This window comes from Pteronotus mesoamericanus, unplaced genomic scaffold (genome assembly GCF_021234165.1).
Source record: "Pteronotus mesoamericanus isolate MK-2021 breed Mesoamerican mustached bat unplaced genomic scaffold, CSHL_Meso_final contig_90, whole genome shotgun sequence".
Classification (NCBI taxonomy): Eukaryota; Metazoa; Chordata; class Mammalia; order Chiroptera; family Mormoopidae; genus Pteronotus; species Pteronotus mesoamericanus.
In genome coordinates, this window is record NW_026555277.1 from 37090643 (window position 1) to 37118308 (window position 27666).

The window sequence follows — 27666 nt, forward strand, 5'->3', positions numbered from 1 at the left end:
GCAGTGTTTTTCCCCATCCTATCTCCATTTGATATCAGTCAAAACATACCATTGGCCATTCAGTTTAACAATGTAAATGCTTATGCACGTACCTCAGTTACCTTATGTACAATAAAGTCATGGGGAGTGGGAAAATGAAAGATAAGAGAAAACCATATTGTAGTAGTCAGGTTGTAGTGGAAATGAACAGTAGTTTTCTAATTGAGAATGTCTTCCTGGTCTGGAGCAACAAAGTCATGGAGTAAAGTACCAGGTTCCTTATTTAGCAGACACTTCCTCTCTGCTGCTCCAACACATCAATTGTATCCTCATCCTTCATTGTCTTTCACTGAGTGGCTGTCCATCAAATCAGAATCTGACCTACATCATTGATAAAGCCTGTGGTTCACAACAGGCTTTCATTAGTTTACTAAGTGGTGTATGCCTCTTAATCTTAAACTGCACCACAGAACCATCCTACCCCACCCCCTTCAACTTAATATGATTGTTGTTAGTCTTGACCCCTTTCTTGGGCTTTTCATGGACAATGACAAGCACCTGAGTTTCCACAGGTGCCACTTCACAAAACAGGTACCAGGTCCACACCAAAGGAGCACGCAGGCAATACCAGGAGTGGCAGAAGAGGGAGGTGGCAGTAGTAGAGCTCTTTTTTTTCTTTTTATGTCCGTGTTTAAGCAAATAATTAAAAAATATATACATGTTGTTATATAAGATCAATATATTTTTTTTCCAGTGTAAGAGAGTTGTAACAGCCACATTTAAAAAAAAATGTCTTCTTTTGAGTAAGTATACCTAGATTTTTACACATCTTCTTAGGTATAATTGAGACAGCTGAAATTATTCTTTTCTACTTCATTCAAATATTCATTGATGGAAACTAGCTTTTTAATCTTCAAAATATCTCTGTGACAAAATGTCTTTATGATAATGATACAGTGCTAGATCTGAGGGAAAGAATGCAAAGTAAGGGCATCTAATCACCATAACTTGAGTGGGAAAAAATCTCAGAAGGAAGTCTTGTCCCAATCATTTTAACTGTCATTTGTAGTATATTTATCATGAGATTTGTCTGGTGTGAAGGAGCCTCACAGAATTACCTCCAATCTTCATTGAAAAACTGTCAGTTGGAAGATTTTTTCCCTTTTATAGATGGACAAGGGGCCTTGGAACATTTAACTTACTTACTGTTATTCAATGATTAAATGCAAGAATCAGATGCATTATTATATTTCATCATATTTTATACAACTAAGGATATTAAATCAGTACAAATCCAACTCCATTTCTCAACGTCACCACCTTCCTGGTTGCAAGCCACAAATATCCTCTTCTTATCTGTCCAATTACCTAAACACTGCACTTAACTATTAAAAAGTTTAAATACAGCAAGTTTTTATCCAGTGGATCTATTTAATGCTCATTCTGAGATGGAAACTGAGGTGTTACTTCCAGCTCATTTAAAACATGTTTTACTAGGCTATTTTGATGCTACGCAGAGCATCAAGCACCCGTATAGTCATGAAATAGGAAATACATCAGCTCTCCAGGAGGAGAAATCACTAAGTGGAGACTGAGAGGGAATAAGCTGAAAAACAAATCCAGCTGTCCTATCTTTACATGAGATGTGATAAGCAGCTTAAGGCTATTCACAAAGCAAGAGTATCCTAGAAGCCATCAGAACTCTATTTTCCTCTCTACTCTGCTCTTGTTTATTTTGTCCCACTGGACTGGGCGGTGTTTATTACTGAGGTAAACACAATTTATTATAAATGATTTTTAAAAATTGCTCACTAAGGGTAAACATTGAGGTACTAGAAAATCCAATTCAATATTCTCCAAAATGCCTGAAGGTAAACTCATGATTATCTCCAGAGATACATTTTTCTAATATTTCTTCCAAGATGCACCAAAGTCGATAGAAAAAATGTTTTCAGAAAAAGTGTATGTTCATATATATAACAACTTATTGACTCAAAATATATCAATGAAAAAAGACTGTTCTCCCTAGAAAATTCATTTCATACATAAGGAAATGGAGCATTCACACACACATTCGAAAGGAGTCTACTTCTCTTAGGGAGCTCTTCTTGGCCAAATATTTCCAAAGAGTAAAGAAGATACATTTTCTCTCATCCCACTAGACTATTTCCCAAATAAGTCTATTGGATTTTAATATTCATTCATTTATCTAATATATGTATTACACATATATATGGCTAGATCGAGGATCTCAGTGTATATTGCATATGGGGAAATAAACAAGCCCTGAGTCTTATTTCCTAATACTTTTCATGCCAAGTAAGCAATACTGATATGTAAACAAATAATATTAATCATAGAACCCAAGGGAGACAATGAGAACAAAAGGAGTGTTTAGTTCCTATATAAGGAGTAGAAACACGATAGAAAAAAATCCACAGAAAACAAAGAGGCAAGCTAAACTTTGTAAAACGCATACTTCAAAATGGGCCAAAATGTAAAATAATAGCAGCTAATAATATAAATCCCATATTAAATGCTGGGCATGAGTCTAAATGCTCTACATATTTTACCATGTATTTCATCTGCACAAGCTCTCAAAGTAGGTATTATTTACACGTTAAAGATAACCGTGTTTTGGAAATAAAATATAGTTAAAAAGGGTTTGGATTGGAGTTTGAACACAAGTATTCAGGTATCAAAACTTTTGCCTCTACTGAATTCTGCTGTATCTCATGTGAAAGTAGGGAAGGAATTTCTGGCAGAAATCACATGTGCAAAAGCTAGAAATGTGAAAATTATACCTCTGAGAACCACAAATACTTCAACATGACACAGGAGAAAAAAACCCCTACAATTATATACCCTTTTCTCACCATACAAATGAGTACTTAGAATATATTGGCATTTCTTATGCAATGATACTTAAAAAAATGGAATACTACAATAATTAGGTTTGTATTTGTTTTGTTTGACTTAATATACCATAAACATTCTCTAATAAAATATTCTCAATAAATATCTTATAAATGATTGTTTATTTGTATTATCTGACCCTTCTCTAAGATTTGCAAATTTTTTTCTATGTATTTTTTTTTTGTGGGGAGGTATCACTTGAAGATTTCTGTTAGGAGCAAAATGTTAAAACCAATAGTTTATGTTTTCTTTCTGTGTTTAATTGGTAGAAGAATCATCTCAGTCCCAGTTATCTATTAAATACTTACATTTTTCTTATAGTTTTTGTGATAAACTGAATTTTAATAAACTGAGCACAATATTGGTATATGGAATGGAAAGCTTTTTATATTCTTTGAGATAATTTAAATTATCCAGAAACTCTACCTGTCACTATATATGACTGAATTGACAGGATTTTTTACTCATCCCCAATTAATCAGAGTTTTTGAAAAGAATATTTAGGTCAATCAAATGTCCTTGCTAACAAAAATAACACCAGTTTAACTCATTTATGTTCTCCGCATCCCATATAAATAAAAAAGCATTGTTCTCTTAACACCTATACACTATAATCCTTCTAAGCCTCCAATGATTAATTTCCTTTAACAGTAAACTTCTTGAAAGCTTAGAACTTTTTCAGGGTCTCGAGTTTATCATTTTGAAGATCAGTCCTCATTATGATAGATTTAACTGCTGCAGTTCAAGGAGACTTGAGCTGACTATTGATTATAGCAGATTCAGTTCTCTGCAACACCTCTTTCATCTGTAAAACCAAGATAATCGTACTCTCCGCCTCTTGGGTTTATTGTGAGACAGAAAGTGTATATACGTGGAAAGTGCTTAGAAAAGACTGGGACAAAGACCGGGACATCCATTCATGTTAGCTACATCACAATCACTATTATTTGTTTCCTTTTTACCTAATGTGAAATTGGAAAAAAATTACGTATATAGTTATCAGGTTATATATAACTGTTCAAGGAATCAATGAGAGGTGCTCAGGTCATGTTGGTAGAGTGGTACTTAGTAAATGGTTCTAATTTACTTGTTACCTAGTTTGTCAAAGTTTTACTGACCCTTCTCCTTCCTAATATTCATCTCTTTTTTTATCTTCTTGCAGGATGTTAAATTTTTAAATGTTATCATGAATCAGAAAAGATACCTTTATATATAATAATTACCCTTTACTACTCATAAATTTACTCCTCAGCACCATAAACTTGATTGTTGTGTACGTGAAGCGTCATCATGAAGACTGTTATCACAGCCAAGACATGATCCATGGGCAAACCCTAGGCCATGAGATGATCCTGTGCCTGGGAAATCACTTCATAGGAACAATATGCTGCATTTATCTTCCCTTCTCAAGACCACTTCCCACAACTACACATCACTGACCAAAATCAAGGACACCCGTTAATTTGTTCTTGCATGTGATTCTTCATCTGTGGAAGTTACTCTAACAAGACCGAACAAAACAACAATCTAAAACTTCAGGTCATTTTCTATGCTTCTCTTTCTTTCATACAATGGAGTGGCTTCATCAACCAATCCTGTCTGTTTTACTTAGGACACAGCCACACTGGTCCAGCCACCTTTCTCTTTTCTCCATATTATTATAGAACATCCTAATGGGTTTCACTGCATTTACTGTATCACTCCTGAACACAGACATCAGAGAAATGCTGTTGAATTGTAAGTTACATGTATCACCTCTCTCCTCAAAATCTTCCCCTGTCAATCAGAGTAAAAGTCAAAATATGTATTTGTAGGAAAGTTGCAGAGGCTGGGTGGATTGGGGCAAAAAGGGGGAAAATTGGCATATCTATAGTAGTGTCAACAATTAAAGAAATATATATGAGTCTGATAGGGCCTTCTATGTTTTATTCATACATTAGAGCTCTGTGCTTCTCTTTATTCTGGAAACAGATTTCTTTTGTGTTACAAAACATTTTATATGTTATTTGTATATATTTTATAAAACATATACATGTATATTATATATTTTATATATATATATGTATATATACACACACACCTGGTTTTATAGATTAGTTTTTCTTCTGACTCATTCATGATTTTGATGCTGATTCCTTTGCATTCCTGAGGATTCCTCTCTCTGCTATCCTTTAACTAGTTCCGGTGCTTTAAATTTGATGGTCCTATTCCAAAGTCAATACTCCTGGGTGAAAAGCAAACCTTTGGCAGTAAAAGGTTTTACTTTTTAGCTAGAAGAACCTCAGTTTGGATCCTTACTTTGCAACATGCTAGTTTTAGACAAGTTATTTTTTTCACTTTACTCTGAAGAGATTTTATGGATCATTTTGATCTAACTCTCACAGTAGAACAGTGGACTGGGTCAGATTGTTTTATGTTATTGTTAATGTATTAATTCTTGAGTGTTTCCTATGTCCTTGTTCATAGTTTGGCCTTTAAATTTTAGAGCCATTCTGTTTTATAGCATCTTTTTTATTTTATATTGATTTTCTTTATAACTTTAGGTTCTGATCTTTTGGTAGATACTTTTGGGTAACCCTGTATGCTTTATGTGTGTTTATGGACACTGCCCTTACCTGGACATCTACTTCTGCCCTTCTGAAAATGCCTGTGGATGCATTCTGCTCTTGGATTGGCTGTGGTAAGAAGAGTTTTATGGGTGATCCTGGCTCTAATCTCATACCACATGCACACAGAGCTGTGTTCTAACCTGTATTCACTAGCTGCCTTGAGATGCTGTAGCCGCTTCAAACATTGTCACGGTCTTACATTTACTAACATTTTTCCTTTCTCTTTTGTGCTCAAGTGATCATTAATCATTTATTGCTAGAAATAAGAGAAACAAAATGTACTTCTAACACTGAGTTTGAGAGGAAAGTGAAATCTATTTTTATTAATGCTGGCCTTGAATTTCTCATTTCAAAAAATCTGAGGTAAATAGGATGATTTTAAAATGTTAAGTTAGCCATTGGATCCTAGGTAGAAGGTTAAGAATCTAACCCAACAGTCTAACCCCATTAGTGTTATAAGGGTTCTCTTAGCTGTCATACTGAGAGCTTGAAAACATGCATTATACTCAGACTCAGCAGAAGTCAAAGTGATATGACTAGATGATCAGATTCCACATATTTATGGATAAATTTAATTGGCCAAGTTGTGTTTTTGAGTTTAGTTTTCAAAAGTGAGTGATGAAGGTATACTTATTCCTTTTCAGAAATTCACATGAACTTGATGGTGGCCAATAGTTCATTTATTCAGAATGCCTGGGATTGGAATCCATGACAGAGAAATAAAAAGAAATGAGCTGACTTAGTGAAAATCAAAACCGAACTTTGGAATCCTGGATATTTTGTTCTACTCACTTGAAGTAAATACTCACATGCATTTTGATAGATAACAGTTTGAAATGGAGAACATATAGCTTTAAAAACTGGTATGGAGTCAAAACAATTTGGAATTATATGATTTGAACAAATAACATATTTGTTATTATGTTTGTATTTGTGTTAGTTTTTGCTTAATTTTCTCATTGATAAGATGAGAGTAAATTTCTCTGTTCCACTTTTCTCCTTTGCTTTATTTCAAGGATCAAATAAAATATGGATGTGAAAGCACATGTTGACTAAAGTAATATAAAATGTTAGGTAGTTAACAGAATGGAAGGATAAATATGCCAGGTAATACTAACCTTGTCATTATCTAGAATTTAGATGCAAATCCCAAACATCAAAATTTTAAATGTTTAAGGGTTTAGGATCACTGACAATGTGTAATCATGTCACATTTAGTTGATTAATTGGCATGGGGCAATTAAATATTTTTAATTCTAATTCTCAAAGTTGTGCTGAAATATAGTTCCTTAAATTCCTAGCCTAATTTACTCTCCAGAGTGCTCTTTCTTTATAAATGACAACTTATAAATTTTGATTCTGTACCATTAATATAAGTATGGTGACACATAGACAGTGTGCATATTTAAAGATTAAAAATTATATAATTATGAATAGGATGATGTTACTACTTTTACATTTTTACTCTTAATTTTCCTATTAATTTTTACCCTTTACTATTTTACTATTGTTAATATTATCTTTTGTTACATAAAAGTAACCCCGTATCTTTAGATATAGTGACAATATTTTCTTCTCTTTGTTTGTGTTTTCTGTTTTATTATGACTTCCTTTTTTCTGAAAATTGGTGCAAGGTCAGTAATATAATATTTAGTTTTGTACCTATAAAAGTTATTAATTATTTTCTGATTGTATCTGATACATACAGCATAAAAAACATTTGTTATAAGAAGAAAATAAAAATAAAAACAAATGTCAAAACTGTGGAGAAAAAAAGAACCCTCATTCACTGCTGGTGGGAATGTAAACTGGTACAGCCACTAATGGGAACCAGTATGGAGGTTCCTCAAAAATTTAAGAATACAGTTATCATATGACTTAGAACCTCCTTTTTGGGGATATCTAACCCCAAAATTTGCAAACATTTATTAGCAGATATATATGCACACCGTGTTCACTGCAGCATTATTCACAGTGGACAAGACATAGAAACTGAAGTGTCCCTCAGTAGATGTCCTGATAAAGAAGACGTACGTAGGTACAGTAGAATACTACTCAGCCATAAGATGAAATACTGCCATTTGTGACAACGTGGATGAAGCTTGAGAATATGCTAAACCAAATAAGTCAGAAAAAGTTAAGAATCATATGATTTCACTCATATGTGGGATATAAAACGGAAAGCCACAAATGAACAAAAAAGAAGAACAGACACACAGACAACAGTGTGATGGTTACTAGAGGAAAGTGGGGTGAGGGGGCAGTAGAGGGGGAAGGTGATCAAATATGTGGTGATGGAAGAGGATTTGAATTCGGGTGGTGGGCACGCAGTGCAATAAACAGATGGTGTATCATAAAATTGTATACTTAAACCCTATATAATTTTATTAACCAATGTCACTCCAACAAATTAAAAAAAAGAAAACAACTGTGGAGAGAGCTTTGGATCTCAAGGGCTACATTCTTGATATTGCTACATTTCAAATTCTTCTAAAACCATGAGAGGTATAGTCTCATTTGACCAATTAGAAATTTGAGGCTTCGAGAGTTGAAGTGACTTAGCTCTCAGTATAACAACTGGTAGTGACTTGAAATGATACCTTCTGGCTTGGAAGCCTGAGTACTTTCTAGGCCTACAGGCGGCTGCTCCATTGGTATCTGACCAGGTGGCCATTTTCCTCCTTTACTTGTACAGTAGTTTGTATTGTATAGTTAGACTTAGGACTCTGAGATTAGGGAAACATGAAAAAAAAATACAGTGACCTAGACTAATGGATTTACTGTCAACCCCTCACCTCCATCACTTCTGGTACCACTTCTCAGCATGTTCTGCATGTGCCAGCGTGACCCTGGCCGCTCCAGGGAGCACTGACATGCAATGACCATGGCCTAGTTCTCATTTTCTGTGAGTGGTTAATGATCCACGCTTCCTTTGCTGCTGTTAGAGATGCTTAGGAGATTCATTTCCTTCCACAAATCCCAGCTTTTCCTTAAGCAAATCATTTTGAATTTTCTCAAATATGGCACAATTTTGTATTTGAAGTACAAATTATTTTTGGAAATAATTACCATTTATTGGATCCAAGTCTGCTGAATGAAGTCGATGACTAAGTAAAGTTGTATTTCATAGGGATAAAACATCACAAAACCTTAGACACATAATACATGTGAAGCAAATTGTATTCTTCCAATGTTGATTTGTCTTTTTCAGTAACCAGAGTCAAATTTTCTCCTTTGGATATGTTCTTTGACACACAAACTTTTCAATTGGTAGTGAGGCCATTGAGTATTATTATTTTATTATTAATCACTTTTCTAACAACAATTCTCTGACATTAACTGGTATCTTGTAATTCAATTAAATTCCGACATAACTCCCTGGCATTGGGGCCAAATCCTCCATGACACTGTTCCATATGACAATCCATCATATGTCTCGGGGCCACCAGCACTTCTGACCAACTGGTAATGAATTTGGGAGTTCCCATGACCCCATCAGTTTCAATAACATGCTAGAATGCCTTACAGAACTCAAGAAAACACTGTATTTATCATTTCAGTTTTATCATAAAAGATACAGCCAAATGGAATAAACACATAGGGCAATATGGGAGTGGATTTTGGATGCCGAGATCCCCTGCCAGCGGATGCCACTCTCTTTGCACATTAAAGTGCTCACCATCCAAGTTTTTTGAGCTTTGCATGTTCAGCTTTTATTTGGGTATTATTATGTCACAGGTCATGTAATTGAGCTCAGCTTTCAGTCTTTCTTTTCCCTAGAGGTGTAGGTAAGGCTGGGGATTGCAGGTAAAAGTTTGAACCTTCTTAATCACTTACTTGATCATTCTGGTGTCCCCAGCAACTTCCTTGAAAGTAAGGGTCTACCATGAATCACTCAATTAATATAAACTCAGATGTGGTAGAAGGGGTTCCCCAGTCATTCAGGAAAGACACCTTTGTCCTTCAGGTCAGGAAACTCCAAAGGTTTTTGAAGCCCAGTGTCGGGAACCTAGGACAAAAATCAGATATATTCGTTATCATAAAACAACCACCAACCATTTATAATTTATTTTTTAAATTGATTTAAACAATCAATTGTTTATAAAAGATTATTTATAGCAGGTACTATTGTGATTTGGTTTTGGAATAAGAAACATCGTATATGACTGGGTGTCTTTATATGTATGTACTATGAAAGAATGAAGAACAGAGAAAAATAATGCAAAACCTATTGCGAGAGGGACACAGAGACACATACAACAAAAGCCACCTTCACTGAAATGTCCTCAACCAGAACATTGATGAGACATGATGGGTTGGATTTGCTTATGTTCAAATTGAGCTGAAGTTCAGACCTCTATAATACTTCCTGCAAAGAAGCACTGTTCCTTATTCTCAAAATTTAGATGATAATAATTTTGTTGTTTACCTGTCTAGGAAAAATCAAATTAATGGATTGTGAAGATACATAGATAAATCAGCTGAAGCCATCTACATATGCATATTTTATCCTTTAAGGCAAACCATTATTCTGTGAATCAAAAACATGTTTAGAGGCAGCGCTCCATGGCTGATAGGGTTTCAGGATGAATTAAATCGTCTTTGTTCAAATCAAGTTCTTATACTCACTAGTTGTGTTCCCTTGGGCAAGTTCTTTTCTCTGTTTCAATTTCCTCATGATTAAAGTGGGAATAACAGCAATATGATACTCATGGGGCAGTTGTGAGAAGTAAATTAATTCATCGTTTTAAAATACTTAGCATTGCCTTGTAAATACTACATTTTATAATACAATGTACAGAAAGGATTCTGAATTTTCATCTTGGCTTGAGAGGGCTTTTATTGCAGGCCATGATTTAATACTAATCATTTTAGGCTTTCTGATTACCTTACTGAAAAACTGTAATTGTTATATTACAGTTATACATAAATGTATATATATAGTTATATATATGTACATACATACACAACTAAATACCATATTGCTTATCTTTTTTGCATTTGTCTATGGACATTCTCTAACTCCTTTTAGTGTGATGGCTCTTGACAAATTAGTTATTTCTGAATGTCATTTTTCTTTCCTAAGGTAAAATATTGTCTGCATATGGAAGTATTATGAGGACTAAACTAAATCATGTGGGTTAATGTTTAGTACCTGTGTGTGGAATGTGTGGAGAACAATCTGATTGGAACATGAGAGTGTGTATTTTTTTCTTAAAACTGTTACTTCACCCTAGATTGTATATTTATTTTGAGGTTTGGGGACTGGCATTGAGCTATTGGAAGAGCTAAACTCTCCCAAAATAAACCACAACAATTCCTGGCAGATGAGCCTAAATAAATATAAATTCATGTTCTCTGGCCAGATATCTATAATGCAAATTAACAAAATTGCTCTTTTGCTCATCAGAGCTGCTTAATTCTTCAGTTTAGCTAGAACCTTGTTTGTCTTGATATTTATAATGAGATTTGTTAATCTAATATAGTTGTACTTTTTCGGAACCAGAGATGAAGAAGATGATAATGATAAAGAGGAAAATATATATAACTATATTTGGCACATGCTGTGTGAGTATGGTATGCACATTTTATTATATAATTCAAAAACAATACTTCAAGTTAATTATTACTTTCCTCCAGTTAAAATGGGAACATTTAAATAATTGCTTTAAGGTCACAAAGCAAATAAGCAGCATAGCCAAAATTCCACCTTTTAAGTCCTTTCTTCTTTCAGTTAGCTTCTCGGTACACAACAAGGATGCTCCCCGACTATTCATAGATGGTTTTTAACACGGGAGAAAAACAGTTGTGCACTCATGTTGTAATTTTAGATTGTCAGGATAACAACCATTCCCAGAATTTATCACAAAAAAATCTACAAAAAGCTTATTTATTGACTATGAGACGTATCTAGTAACCACAACCTCTTAAAATATCTGCTGGCAAGACATGAATAAGGGTTTTAGAATAACCTTTAAATGTGCTACAGAATTATACATTTTCCCCTTTGTTTCTGTACAGACATTTTAAAGCCTTTATTATTTGGAAATGGAAATCCCATGGGTGGTGCCTAAAATGGTATTAAGACAGACACAAATTAAAGGTGATAAAAAGGAAACATTCTCTAAATATGATACAAAGAATATTTTAAAAACAGTACAAAGAGTATTTTAAGTCATTTTATTTTTGACACTGATGTGTTCTGAAACAGAAGAATTTCAAAACAAAACACATTCTTAAAAATCGAAGTATTTTGCTAGCTCATTTCTTTGAAGCTCAAAGCTTATTTTACCTTGAGAGACTTGCAAAGAATCAGAACCAGAGCAGTGTGCTAGAGCTGCTGTCTCTAAATTGTCATCTACCCTGTGGCAATCCAAGCAGAATACACAGGAAGAATCCATTTAGGGAATTGGGATTAAAAAAAGCAAAGCCACAGGCTTCCCGTGACTGCTTTAACAAGTTTTTCAGGTACATGAATAACTGTTGTATCTGTGCTGGGAAATCCTCTGAACCCCAGCCCCAATCGCCTAGGAGAAGTGAGGACGATCACTAGAGCTGGTGGAGTGGGAGGGAGCTGGAGAAGAAGCTGCATCCCCAGCTTTTGCAGAGGACCTCAAGATGCATCTTTCATGGGAAATGGCACTAAAGTTAGTGACCAAGGGTGGTGAAAGCCAGTGTGTGAAACACAAATAAACAGCTGGACTTATTTTGGCTGAGGCTAGCTTTTTCACACAATGAATATAACCTTCTTTTCTAAGGTGTTTGCTTGTTTGTTTGTTTGTTTGTTTTACAGTTGATTCTTGATTGGGATGCAACTAACACCAAGGAGTGGAAGTTTTACCCATGAGTAGAGGATGAAAGCAGAATATTATTTCTTCTTTCTCTCCTTTTCCTCCTCCAATTTCTCTCCTTAGTAACTGATACAAATTGAGTGCTTTCTGCCTTCTGGCATTATTCCAAGTGCTTTATATGCTGTAATTCAATTACCACAACAGCCCTTTGTGTAGAAATTATTTTATCCTTATTTCTCAGATGAGAAAACTGAGAATCAAAGAAGGGAAGCAGCTTGTGAAAGTGTCTAGAACTAGTAAATTCAATCCAGGCCATGTGATTCTAGAGTTTGTTAACCACTGCACTAAAGAGCAATATACATCTTGGCTCCAGAGTCAGTTTAAAATACATTCAAATATTAGCTCTGTCAAATGTCTCCTTTAATTTTTTAACCAATTACAGTAAAGTTACTTAGCATTCTAAGCCTCAGTTTTCTCATTCATAAAAGGGAGTAAATAATATTTATCTTCTAGATATGTCGTGAATATTTAATGAAATGATTAACATAGAGCCTGGGAATGAGGCTGAGTGTCCCAAAGTAAAACTTTACTAAACTCTATTTTTGTTTGTTTCAGAAAGAATTAATAAAATCTAATGTTCTCTTTCAACCTAGCTAAGACATGAATAATATCATGCTAATTAATTGCCACAATCAAAGAGACTTTTCAATAAAGTTGTTCTGGAGATGGTTGGATAGCACCCAAATGACACCAAGCAAAGACTATTTATTCAGTTTCCTTGACCAGGGAGTCAGCCCATCATTACTTGGCAGACACTCAAATGCAGCCAGAGGATCTGCAAAGATTCAAAGTGGGGGAAGAAAGGAAGGCTGCTGCTGTGCAGTGACTGAAGGTTGTGCATATGGTAAAGTTAAAGTTTGGCTAAGTAGATGCAGAACACCCTATGTGACTGTTTAGAGGAGCGTATTTGGCTTGGTTCTAAGATTTATCCATTTTAGGTGAATTGTTGCAAAGAATGTGGTTTTGCTATATATATATATATGGTTTGGCCATTGTGCACTTGGGTGATGAGTCTCTCGGTGTGTAATTAATTTAGTTAATAGACAACAATACAAGAAACCAGGGTTGCAAGAAGTTTCAGCTGTGCAGATTTTCTTGATTTCCATTTCAGATCATTGCACATCTTTCTCTTTCTTTTGTCTTACTCCCTTATAATTTTTTCCTTCATCTCATCCTACCCTTTGCTTCCTGCTCATTTTATTAGAAGGAGGGAGATAATTGATCAGAGTTGAAATTTGAAAATGAAAGAACAGTTCAACTCTTCTCCCCCTACTTTCTCCACATACACAGCTGAGGCTTTGAAGGTAGTAAGACTGAAAACTTTCCCCCGCTGCAGCCTTTCCCCAAAAAATGTTTGTGAAGGGGTTTTGAGGCACCCTCCTGTCTTACACAATAAACAGAGCTAGCATTCTCAACCTTGGGTCACACTGTATTATACTGTGACATTTGCCACATGCTAACTTTAAATTCAGTTGAGTTAACAAAACCAAGCAAGTCCATGACATTATGTTACCATCAACATCTGCTGAATGGATGAGATGCAGGACAATGATTCAGGCAGGGGGCGTTGAACAGTCAGAGACAAGCACATGCAGGTCCTAACTACCCATGCTTCATTCACTTTCAACCCGGCAGCGACTCTAGGAAAGCTAATGTGCCCTTGCTTTCCACATCATATTGTCAGTCATGTCCAATTCACTGCTCATGCTGGGAGAATGACTGGCATCTGACTGGACTGATCTCTGTGAATTTAGACTATGTGCCACGGATATAAATTCTACCAAGGGCCCAGTTGGGATTTTTCCAAAGCATAAGAGAAATAAAAAATACAGTATTTTCTCAAAACCAGTTTCCATTTGAGGTCAACTATGCTTTTCTTAAAATGACTCCTCAAACTCTCCCCTGGAAGGGCAATTCTATAAAAGAATTATTTTTTGCTTTATTTGCACATTTTATGGTTATAGTGTTAGCGTCTAAATATATCATCCAAAGACTATTGTGAATTGTATCTGTGTTTGTCACCAGAATAAAAAATAATTTATAGCAAAAGTATGGAGTAGATATAAGCTTAATAACATTTCTTTATTTTATGCTACATCATGAAATCTGTTTTTGTCTCTGTTTTTAATTTGCTTGGCTCCAACATTAAATTTGTGTAAAATATCTTTATTATAACACAATATTATCCCATGAGATTGCTGCTTCCACTGAATCAGCATACTACCCATCACCAAAGTATTGATGAAATAATTCCTAGAAATGTCTCCAACAGAGTTTAAATTTTATTAAGCAGGGATAATAGGGGAGTAATATTTCCTTATTCTAGATACAGAACTTCTTATCTTTATAGCTCACACTCTGTGTCTTTACATAGACTTCTTGAAATATCATGAAGGCATCTTTTTTTCTACCATATTTTTTATTTTTATTTTATTTTCATATTCAGGTTTTGCTTTATTTCACTTGTTTTCTAAAAATCAGTTAATTATTTTTTTTAATTTAATTTACTTTCTTTATTTTTTCAAATAGATTTGTCTCTGCCTTCTCCCCACCACCTTCCCCAGTCCCCTTCCCCCTCCTCCCTCAATCCTTCCCTTTGGTTTTGTCCATGTGACCTTGCTATTGTGTTTCCAGTTTTTGGTGGTGTATTATTCTTTAGGAATCATGTCAAATGCTTTAGATTTGTAATTTCACTGAATCCTTTGACCCATACTATTAAGTGGGTACTATTTTCATCCTGCATTTAGTTTAGTTTGGTTTGTTTTTTTTTTTTTTTTTTGAGACCTACAGAAATTAAGTAAATATTCCAATGAAAGTGGATCTGTGACTAGAAAACTGGGAGTACTCTTCACTGGGGATTTTTTAATCACAATTTACAAGGATAATGATAATGAATCCCTACTCTGAAGTGTTGACAAATTGTTCAAACTTTGTGTATATTTGCATAAATGCATTTATTTATTTAAAAATAAGTGTAATATAATAAAAAGGCTGACTTATACAGAATTAAGTTTGAAAACTGATCCTATCACTTAATAGCTGGGTGATTTGCAAGATAGTTATTAAATTGTCTGAGCCTGTTAACTTTTTATAAGATGAATAAATGCTACCTCAAATTATTTTTTATTTATATGAAATATTAAAAAAATAAGAAATGTCCACAACAGTTCATAGAGGAGCTCTCAAAAGTGGCAGTGTTATTAAATTTATAGAGAACCTTTTTTCCCCCAGCATTGAAGGTGAATTTCAAGGACTTAGAGAATCCATATGTCATAGGTATTATCCACACTAAAATAAACAAGTGATAGAACATGGTATTGAGAGACTGAATTAATTACTGAAGCAATTGTGATGAGCAAAGGGGTAACACAAGTATCTGTTAACTGAGAAGAGAGCAAACAGCCAACCAGGGCACTTAGTTCAAGTCTAAATTTCTCTTATATTTTCCTCAAAATAGGAAGATCACAGAAAGCCCAAATTAGCATCATTTTTTTTCTTTTTAAACATCTATTTGTTTGCCTCTCAATGGAAATTGATTTATTCATAAAACGTTTTCTAGCTGGTTCTTTTAAGTCAGGTCTTCAGACATTTTCTTGAAGTATTTAGGCCCTTTAAATGTAGAGCTGGACGTGGCCATTGCAGTTATCTTGCCAGGTGTGTGTCTGTTTGAGTTCCACCAGAATTACACCCTGAGAAAGTTCTGAGTGCGAATAGTGTATTTCAGAGTGAAGGAAATACCAATGAAGGAGTGAAGAAGTGAGAAAAGGAAAAGATGGCAGCCAATACAAAGTATGTTTTCAAGCCAACAATGAGGACAAACGTAGCTTTTCCTGTTTCCTGTCAGGAAAACAGGACAAGCTCCCCAGTGGTTGCGGAAGTTGGGTATTTATATACCAACTTCTCTTACACAGTGGCTAACAGCTGGCTGCTTCTTCTGGGACACTTATACCAGGACACATGCTAGTTATGGCCCCTTTCACAGCTGGCACTGGCCAGAGAATGTAGAATCTAGTGGTTACAGTAGTAACTCTGCAGGTTGGAGCTGCAAAGAAGAGAAATAAAAGTACAACATCAAATGGAACTTAAATCACATCAGAAATGCTTTGAGGAAGGTTTTGCCAGAAGCTGGGATGTTATATTATCAAATTGCTAAAAGAGCTCAAAAATTGAAGTTATCATGATAGTAATAGTAAAAATATTTAATATATATTTTAAGCCCTTTGCCATTTACAAAGAATACTCACACATATGATACTTATTCAAATTCAAATAATTCAAATTTCCCTTGCAAGAGACAGAGGAAGTTCATATGGGTATTTTTGTCACATCCAGCTACTTCAAAATAAATATGAATAGAGAGAGAAAAAGTATAATTTATGCCACTGATAAGGTCATGATAGTGTCCACTACGTATTATCAAAATGCTTTTTAGTACATGTGGAAGCTACTTTCAAGAATGGTAAATTCCAGTATCAACAATAACTATTACTAGCATATCCATTACCACTTTTCTAATAAAATGAGGCTAAGAAACTTGACATTCTTTTGTCAGCAACAGCCAGTCTGTAAACTGTCAGAACCAGGACATTAACTTAAGAGCAGAGAATAAATTTTAACACCACATTCTCTTAGCATGTATAATAAATTTTAAAATACACCATTCAAAGCATAAAATCTTTATTTTATTTAGAATCACTAGCATTTCAGGAATTAATTTACATGACCCATGCATTATCTTAAAATTTGCCTGAGTTTACCTTATAGGTTGGTTTTCACTACCACACAACAGGAATTTGAAAATCTACATTCCTAAACTGTTACTTTGTCAAATAGCCAAACCATTGAACAAAAATCAGTGTCGATGCTAAATGTAAGGGGAGAAATGCTACCTTAGGAGATAGGCACATTAAAACAGTGCATTTTATTTTTATAGAGATAGCTAATACATAACACAATGTTAACACATAAAATCATATTCTTACAGTATTAATGCTTAGGCATGGTTAACATGTACTGAGTCCCAACAATTATACTAATGACTTTCTACTTGACAATGTTCTCAGAAACACCTAAGAACAAAAAAGAAAGCAATATGAATATTTTATCATTAGACTCTTCTTTTAAAGCTAAAGAAGGTATACAAGGCTTTGGATTAATTTTTTAATAGATATACAGGGTCCGGCAGAAGTAAGACCTGCTTGAGAGTGGTTGGTAGGGTAATAATAATATGGGTGTGATGATTTATAGCTTTAATTTGAACATTTCCCCTAAAATGTTATATGGTGTGCTTCAGTGTGATATTGTTATGTTACAGAATTACATGCTTATGATTTTGTAATAAAAGATTTTATAATTAAAAGGGGGTGTTATTTGTACCGGACCCTGTAGCACTCAAATGTATGAATTTAAACATGTAAAGAAAGGACATTTTAATGAAATACCTGACAGCTGTAGACCTGACTCTATAATATCTTTTGGGGTAGCCAAGACAGGCTAGGGATTTCCACCAAAAATTAATAAAACAAAGAATCCTAAAGTTTTGGACTGCAGAAACTACTATAAAAGGAACTTTATAATGCTGAGGAGACATGTTTCTCTGTGAGGTCAAGCGTTTCACTAGAGGTAATGTGTCATCCTAGATTGTGGTGACTTAGAGATAAAAACAGCTTTTTAATAAGTTACATTACCTCTAGTAACTTGACCACTTTCTTGACCACTTTTTCAAACTGGTAAATTTTAATCTCTTGAATAAAGAAAAGAAGAATCCATAATAAATATTTACCTGGTTATTAACACATTTTCATCCTCTTAAATAATTATGGCATAATTTACTTAACAGAGCAAAAAGTTTTGTATCAGAGATGTGTTCTACATTAACTGTCATTGCTCATTATCTGCAATATATTAAAATTATCTCAAATCATCTTGTAACAGGATATAAATATATAAAATAATGTATACATTTTATATCTAGTACACATGAGAACTTGGATAAATTTATTACCTTTAGTTTATTTAGGTGAACAATAAAGATAGAAAAACTCACCTAATAGTTTTGCTGGGGAAAAAATACTAACACTTGGCTGACCACATCATAAGAGATCAATATGTTGCTTTTTTTTTAAGCTGCTCACCCAGTTATCATTTTTATTTGTCATTACAAAATCAATATACCATCTAGAACTGCTTCCCCAAATTACAGGGGCACTTTTTCTCTTTTCTCAGACATCATTTACTCCTGAGTAGATGAGTCAATGAGTGGATGTTTTATTGTTGCTTTTATTTATCTTGAAGTTTTTTCTACCATAGTAGACAAAGGCCAGATATAATGTCTATATCTAGTTGTTAAGGTGGATTGAAAATAGATAATGAAGATGTAGGTGTGACTATAAGTATATTATTTTAAAGATATTTTTAATGAGTGTCAAATTCCCTTGTGATCATTGCCTGCTGAATGGTAAAGGGTAAAACTTCTTATCTTCTTTTTTAACTCTATAAAAGAGACAAATTGTAGTTTTGTTCAATGTTAATAATATGATCTGTTTAGTGGACAAGTATTCAAAAGTGAATTAGAAAGGGAAAATGAGAATTGGACTTGATATTTTATAATCTTCACAAGATGATATTGATTTTTTCTTTTTATATCCTTACAATAGAAGAAAAATAGATATTTAATGATCACTTTTCATGATGTCAAAAAAACACATGGATTCCAGAGTTCTGCTTTGTACCACTAAAGTATGAATGTTTTTATCTAACCTGTGTGCAATTTCAGGGGTGTGGACTAATCACAAGTGGTTGGGTTGAGTGTTTGGTAACACATGTATTATTAAAGCTACTGACATGCACTTAGTATGTATATTTTAGAATTTTGAAACTCTATTGGTAAACTTAAGTAAAAAGCAATCATCACTGAGAAAAAAATATAAAACAGAACAAAACAACTGACCAGTATTCTTCATAAGAGAGTTACCCAAGTTGCTGTGTATTCTTTTTGTTAAACCTACTTTATTATTTATTTTTTATGTTAGTATTTGTTCTTGTTCAATTACAGTTGTCCCCATTTCCCACCCCATTACTCTCACCTGCTCTACCCACCTCCACCTCCCAGACTCAATCCTCCCTGCCCCACCCCCTATTGTCTTTGTCCAGTGGGTCCTTTACACATATTCCTTCATAACCCTTCCTCTTTCCCCCCTTATCCCCCTTCACTCTCCCTTTTGGTTACTGTCAGTTTGTTCTTTATTTCCATGTCCCTTGTTATATTTTGCTTACTTGTTTGTTTTTCTATTTAAGTTCCACTTATAGGTGAGATCATATGGTATTTGTCTTTCATCACCTGGCTTATTTCACTTAACATAATGCTCTCCAGTTCCAGCCATGCTGTCATGAAGGGTAGGAGTGCTTTCTTTTTTTTCTGCTGCATAGTATTCCATTATGTAAATATACTACAATTTCTTGATCCACTCATTTACTGATGGGCCAAGTTGTGTATTTTTTAAGATTTTATTTTACATATATACTGAACCATATGAAATGCTATTTGTATAAATTAAAAAGTATCAAATCTTAGAAATTTCATCGAGTTCAACATGACAGACAAAATGATGCAAGTCTTCTGATGGAAATGTGCTGTGAAAGCAGCCATTTTTTTAAGAGTTAATGGATTTACATGGCTGCATTAATTCTAACATTAATCGTTCTTCAGTCATACAACAGTATATACTGAGGGCCACCTATTTGGCATACATGGTACTATGAACTTACTTTATGCTATTGGACAAAACAACCAATATCTTTATCCTCATTATATTTACAATCTAGTAGATAACACATAAAATAAGTAAGTAAAATATATGTAAATTATTTTAATCAGCATTAAGTGCTAACCCCAAAAATATATAGCAGGGAAAGGAGATGTTTTGTGAGGGAAAATAGGAGTTAAAATTTTAAAGTAGTTTTTCCAGGAGGTTTCAACAAAAATAAAATCTGGAAAGAAAAAAGGGACATGTCATGTGCTTGCCTTTAGAAAAACATCCCAGGCAGAGGGATAAGCTATCATGGACATTTTGAGTCCACAGAAAGCCTGGTGTGAGAAGAAAGCCAATATGGATAGAAGAGGTTAGCCAGAGGGAAACATAATAAATAATAGTAGCACAAGATGAGGTAGAGCCTTTTGAATTTTGAATCAGAGTAAGGACTTGAGCTCTTATTGTTACTGAGATCAAAAACCTTAAGAGGTTCTGAACCAAGAAATAACATAATCTTTATTTTCTCACAGACTCACTCTGTCTATTGGGTTGGGAACAGATTTGGGAAGAGGTTAATATAATTATCCAAGTGAGATGTAATTTACTTCGGATAGAATGGGGTACCGTGAAGGGCAAGGGTCCCAAGCCCTGGCCATAGACCCTTTGGAACCATTTTTCACCTTTATATATGCACACAAATATGCAATTATATAGGAAGTTGTGTGTCAAAAAGGAAAGTATCCGTGGTCATCCTTTGCCAAAAAGTCCTTTAAAGCGTCAGCTGAAACCCAAAAGAGTAGAGCCTGTGTGTTGATATTTATGAAGTAATCTTCATTAAATATATCTTTAATATTGATTGGAATCAAATTTTTCTTGCTGTGTTTATATTTTTAATAGCTTCTTCAAAATTCTCTTCATCTTCTACAGCTCTGATTTTATTCTTTAGAATCCCTTGTCTGATCAAATCTCTAGAAGTCCTCTTTCTCTTTATACATTTTAGGTATTTATCCATTTGTTTCACTATTTAACAATGCTAATATTTAGCTGTGATCACAATTTATGGAGTGTGGCTATAGTCCTTCATTTCTTCATGTAACACAAATCATAAGACTGAAAATGTTCTCTCAGCTCAGAAAATGGTTTATCTACTTGTAGATCCTGTAATACACTTTCTGTGTGAAATTCTATTACTAGGTGTTCTTTTATAATGATCCTGTGATACCAAACTAGCCACATATATCCTATAGATTAAAAGTGAGATTTGGGAATTTCAGAGAACATCAGTTACATTTAGTAATATACTTTTGGGGAGGCAAGTTGCACCTATAGTGGTAAAGCTACAGGAAAAAAAAAAGTCATATTTTAGAAGGATTTCTGAACTTGACTTCACCAACTTCCAGACACATTGTTATTTAATTCTTGTTAGGATTCCATGATAACTTAAACTTGGTTCTTGTTGGTATTGACTTCTTTGTAGGAAAAAATAATGTTTTCAACATTTTCTCTGCTGATCTGATTTTAATCAATAGTTGTAATTAATATCTGGTAGTACCAAGCTTTTAAGATTTTCATTTCCTGCATTTATTAGGCAGTCATGGGCAGACTCTAAATCTTCTTGCCACTCCACAACCTCAGCTGCCCCAGCCCCCAGATAAAGCCAAGACCCTTCAAAGTGCCACTGTCACCGTCTGAAATAAAATTTTAAAAATCAGACAGCGTTCTTTTTTTTTCAGCTTTACTGAAATAAAATGTGTTGATATGATACACTGAAAATCATTTTTATTATCATTATATTTTAAAGTGGCACAAGATGAAGTTTAGTACAAAAATGAAATTTCACTGTGAATGTTTTTCTCCATATGTTGTGTTTGTTTCATTGATATTGAATCACTTTGATATTCTTGCTAACTGAACCCCACAAGTGAAGGGGGAAGGTTACAAAAGGAACAAAAATAAGATAGTTATCTTAAAAAAAGACCTTTTCAATTCTGACTTCATTTAAGCCCATTTTATACTAGTAAATGAAGGCTCCAGTATAAATTATGTAGTGTGTAAATACAAGAATCTTCAAACTATATCTTGTTTTGTGGTCATTGGCAAAATCCCTTTAAAACAATCACTAGCACACACACAATCCTGCCTTCCCCCCTCTTTGCCCAATTAGGCCAGTCAGGGGTACCGTCCTTCAGAAGAAAAAGAACAGAAGTCCAGGGCTCGGCTAGGCAGGCCTCTCGCGGGTCTCAGCACCATCCACTACGTCGCCGCGATCTCCAGCTCTTAATCCATAACCATGCGGCACCTTCTCGTGACCCACTAGCAAGAGTCCTTTCTCCCCTCTTTCCTCCCACGTGGTCTTCACACTGTTCCCCAGAGTCTGTGTCTCTTTGTCTCTCCTGCAGGTGCTTGTCTCTACTTTTTCTCTCCCTGTTATATTCTGTAATCAGTCTTTTTTAACCTTCTTGATTAGCCTTGGTGATATGCAAAATAACCCTCTTTGCATATGAGGAATGAAGCTATCCTGTTACTGACATACAAAATGACTCTCAATGGCCCTGCTCTGGGCTCCCAACCCCCATGGCAGCCTGCCCTGGGGTGGGGAGAATATATTTTTCTTGGACACCCCAATCTCTGGACCCCATTACAAATACCCTTTGTGGGGGGCCCTGGCTGTGTCCTGTTACACTCTGACCTTAGTCCCCCATCTAGAAAACAAAGATGATGATAATAATAAGTAATAATATCTACCTTAATGGTTTGTTGTGAGGCACAAATGAGATAATTAATGCATGAAAAACATTTAGTGCTATGCCATGAATATAGTCAATAACTAATACTGTTACGTATTATTACTATATTTGGGCCAATTCCAACTTATCCCTTCTTTAAGTTCCAATCTGCTTATTCCTCTCTCTCTCTCTCTCTCTCTCTCTCTCTCTCTCTCTCCCCCCTTCTCCCTCTCCCTCTCCCTTTCTCTTTCTCTCCCTCTCCCTTTTTTAGGTGAAAACTTTTCCACCACATTTATTCCCCTACTACAAGGAGGATTAATCACTTTTTGTGACAATTGTTTATATTCTACAAATAATTTTATAATATAACACTTACAGATAATTGGTATTATATGTCTATCTTGCCTACTATACTATGAGTGTTTCTTAAAGTTAGGTCCTAGATTTTATTTATTTTTTATTTCTAGTCTTTGCTATAAAACCTGACAAAAGATAGATGCTTAATAAATATATTGAACATATGAATAAAAAGTACAGCCCAGAAAGATTTACTAGAAAATATTTCTGGGAGGTCTAGTAAGAACCACTGCTCTCTAATTCTGGGGCATATGTGATACTAAGGCTTGAAAGGATAATTATTTTTCTCAAACACACGAATACTCTTTTTTCCTTTTCCAAGTAGTGTGAAATGAATACTTAATGAAGGAGAGCCCTTTTCTCTTTCAATTTTACCTTTAGATAAATTCTTCCCCTGCTTCCAACTAACTGACTTCTTCATTGACCCAAAAAACTGAAACAGCTTGTTCAGCAAAAAAGTCTTGGATGGCTTTTGGCAGTTACAGCTCAGCACAATAAGTGGGCACAACAGGAGAGATTTGTATTGAAATATAGCAAACTTTTGCACTGTTCTGATTGCTGCAATTTAGAAGCAACATTAATTACTATTCAGCAGTATTTTCTGAATCATATAAATTTCAAAAGTTGAAAATGAGAGAGTAAAGTTTTGGTTCTATTAATCTTTTTCCATCACTTTTTTAAAAAACTACTTGCCTAATTAAACTGGAAATGTATTCATATATCCATAATTAGATCACTACACATAAACATCTTTATTAAAATGACAACATTAGTGGATCTTTATTATTGTATAATTTTATCACAAAATCAATTCAATAAATTTAAGTAAATGGATTGTTAAAGGATATCAATAGTTAGTTATCATAGCCAATGTTGCTCTAATTGTTTTTCTGAAAGCATTTCTCTCTGTCCTCTGTGCTTGTTGAAATTGTTGAAAGAAATTTTAAAAATCATTGCATATAATAAACAATTTAATTAGAAACTTAGGTTTAGGTATTTGGGAGAAAAACGAATTAAATTCCTTAGTTTTTGATATTTGTCCTTAGCGCATAAGTTTGACAAATCTCTTTATTATTGTTTGCCTTAACAATATACGCTTCCCTCTACAATGGTACCTCATGTATAACTGATGCGTTTCAAGGAGATGTTTGCTTTCTTCAGATAAGCTCTGAGGAACTTTAAGGAAACTGTGTTAAATCAAGGAAACAGGGATTTGTTTTCAGCCTCTAAATATTTTAACCTTCACTCAGCTGAGTCAGTTACCCTTCACAACCACCAGTCTGTAGCTACATAATTAATTTCAATGTGCATTGTCAAAATATATGGGCCAAAGATGAAGGAGGAGAGAAAAGATAGGATACATGTGGTATTTGAAACATCAATTTTACTGAAAATTAGACATCAGTCCTATTAGAAAAACTGTCGAGTCGTTTTATACTCCAGATTGTTGATTTACAAATTCATTGATTGAGTGCAAAAAGGGATGTGAATCAGATTGTGCATACCTCATTGCAGGTTCAGATCTTTCACTGAAGCTACTAATACACATTCACGTTCAATAGTTCTCTCTTTCATAGTATGCATGATGGCAGCTGGATAACAACTTGAATGGCCTCTAAGCTCTTTCTGTCATATTATCTACCCTTCAATTGACATTCAGTCTCCCCCAAACACTAATGTACTTCTAGTTTGAGCTCCAGTTCTCATGGACTTTCTTACTTCCATTTTCTATTCCAATTCCCCAAAAATCTAGTTACCAAATATTATCAGTTTTGGAAATATGTCTCAGTTTTTTAGTTTTTCACCATTCTTACTTCTAATGCCTGAATGCAAACTCTAGTCATAACTTGCACCCAATTTTGTGTCCTCCCAATATACTCCCTTGTGAACTTTGAATGGCTATGGTTAGAATGGGGGTTAAAGGTTTCTTGTTGATTTATATCATCTCCAAAAAACAAAATCTAGTCTTCTGCAGCAAACTATCCAAGGCCTATGGGGACCTGCCTGCTCTAATCTAGCTTTGTAGTCTCTTATCGTGTCCTTTTCCTATGACTCCCTAATTGCGTAATCCCAGAGCCACCACTGAAACACATTCTTGGTTCTCCTTGTAATACATTTTTTTCATACATCTCCTTTGATGTGACATACCATTATTTTTGTCATTCCTTTCAAACTATCTTATTATCTCTCTTCATGCCTCAAAGCCAAGCTCTCATTCTGCTTCTCTTATACAACTTTGCATCAACTCCATGGAGAGAGATTTCTTATGCCACTGTGTGATTAATCTATAATAACAATTTCCATGCTTTATTATAAGAGCTTTTCCCTTTGTTTCTCTCAGTAAAGTGAAAGCTTTTTGAGTGTATATTTCAAGACTTATTATTTTCTCGTGATTCCACAAAAACATTAGAGAAGGCCAAGACTGTATAAAACACTTGATAAATGTCAAATGAGTGAATTAGATCCATTTTCATTTTCACACTCCTTAAAATATCCACCATCTCTAATGAATTATATTTACAATTAATTTTAATATAGTACTGCTTCATAATGTAAAGAATGGAGGTCTCATTTTCTATACCTAATATCTCCTCTGCTTCCTTAGTGTTTTAAAGAGAGAGTCTTCACTCTGGAGACATTTTCAGTCCAGTAAATTCTAAGTGTAAAGCAACTCTGAAACTTAACTTTGTAATTGACATGGTTGTTTCATAAACATTTCCATTCTGCAATAAGTCATTGCAAGGAGAAAAATGTATGTTGAAAATTAGAAAAAAGAGAAAATCTGACTTTAGAGAAAGTAATTTGAATCAGATTAACAAAAGAATCGCATTATGTGCCATAAAGGTTTTATGTGCTATAAAACATGAACAGTAATTCAAGATAGTGAATTGACACAGGCAAAATCCTAAAGAAACCCAGAAAAATTCTAAACTATAGTCATAACTATAAATTTATATTCTGCTAAGAATTTCTGTGCATATGTCTCGAAAGATATGCCTAGTGACTAAATTGTTTGTCTGTGCTAGACATATAGAGTTTGCATATTTGAAACAAGAAGCAACGGCTCACCTATTGTCTTTGACAAGAGTATTTATTTTTACTATCTCATATAGAAGCATTATCCTATTATTCACTCACATATAGTCCCTCATCATCTTTCCATCAACAAAAACATATACATAAAAATGTCTTTATTATTAAAGAAGCCTTTTAATAACCTGTTCCACTATTGAGAGGCAATTCTCTAAGACATTTCTATAGGTCTTATGATAAGAGTTTGTTCACAAGGAGGTTTACATAGTAGACAGCTTTGGGAACCAAAGACAGTTTCTCCCTCTTGGTCACAAGGCAGATATATTTCCTTCCCAAGGTAATTAAGATAATGTCTCCTTGCTTAGGTTTCCCTGTATAAATTGGGGTGTTTCTAAGGCTGGGTTTCTCAGTTATGCCATAAATCTACCATCTGGGCACTATTTACCTGGGCCTGCTTCCCATTGTCCCCATGGGACTTGTGGACAAGGGATACTAGAATGTGACATTCATGTTGTCTGTTAAACAGTGAGTATTAAACTGCTGATATCCATTTGGCTCATCGCTTCCTTCTTAGCAGAATATACGAAAGCGCAGGTGCAGATTGAGAGGCTGCAGTCAGCACGGCTGCTTGACCACTGGACAACTTTGCTTCCCTGGATTCCTTCCCTGGCACTCTGTACCACACAGCCTCCGTGCCAGGCTCTAGTTCCCTAACTATTCCGTGCTTAGACACAATTTCCTTTCCTCTACTCTTACATTTCCTTGGCCTTATAATTCTTTCTTGGAGAGGAAATTTTATCTTATTGTCACATTCCCGTGGAAATTTTCCTGACTTCTGCAGGTATCAGAATTTACCCCAAACCTGGGCTTCTATTGCGTCTTCAGGAATTCATAGTATGTACTATTTTATTTTTAATTATTTGCATTCATGTGTCATACATACACAAAACCTACCGAGCAATTTTTTTCTAAAAGATTTTATTTATTTATTTTTAGGGAGAGGGAAAGGGAGGGAGAAAGAGAGGGAGAGAAACATCAATGTGTGGTTGCCTCTCATTTGCCACCTACTGGGGACCTGGTCTGCAGCCCAGGCATGTGCCCTGACTGGGAATCTAACCAGTGGCCCTTTGGTTTGCACGCCAGCACTCAATCTACTGAGCCACACCAGCCAGGGCAGAGCAATTGTTGTACTCCAGTCTAGTAAACAGATACTAGACATAGGCTGATAACAATACTGCCATAGTTTCTGTTTTCTGAAATAGAGGATTGGGAAAGACAACATCACAAAGGAACAGTGATGAGAATTATGATTGATTCATGAAGGGGATCAAATGGTTCAAGTTCTACTCTTTGAAGGTTTCTCTGAAAAAGATGCTTCAGTTGAGGCCTGAAGAGAAAATAGATATAACTCATAAAAATGCTTGATAGACTTTGTCTGACATAG

At 34.6% G+C, this 27666-nt stretch overlaps 2 pseudogenes; both read right to left on the minus strand.

The window, feature by feature from the left end:
- Positions 1 to 262: 262 nt before the first annotated feature.
- LOC129080674 (small ubiquitin-related modifier 3-like) lies at positions 263 to 8390 on the minus strand (annotated as a pseudogene).
- Positions 8391 to 20831: 12441 nt separating this feature from the next.
- Positions 20832 to 27666, minus strand: part of LOC129080675 (NEDD8-activating enzyme E1 regulatory subunit-like) — a 35991-nt pseudogene continuing 29156 nt past the window's right edge.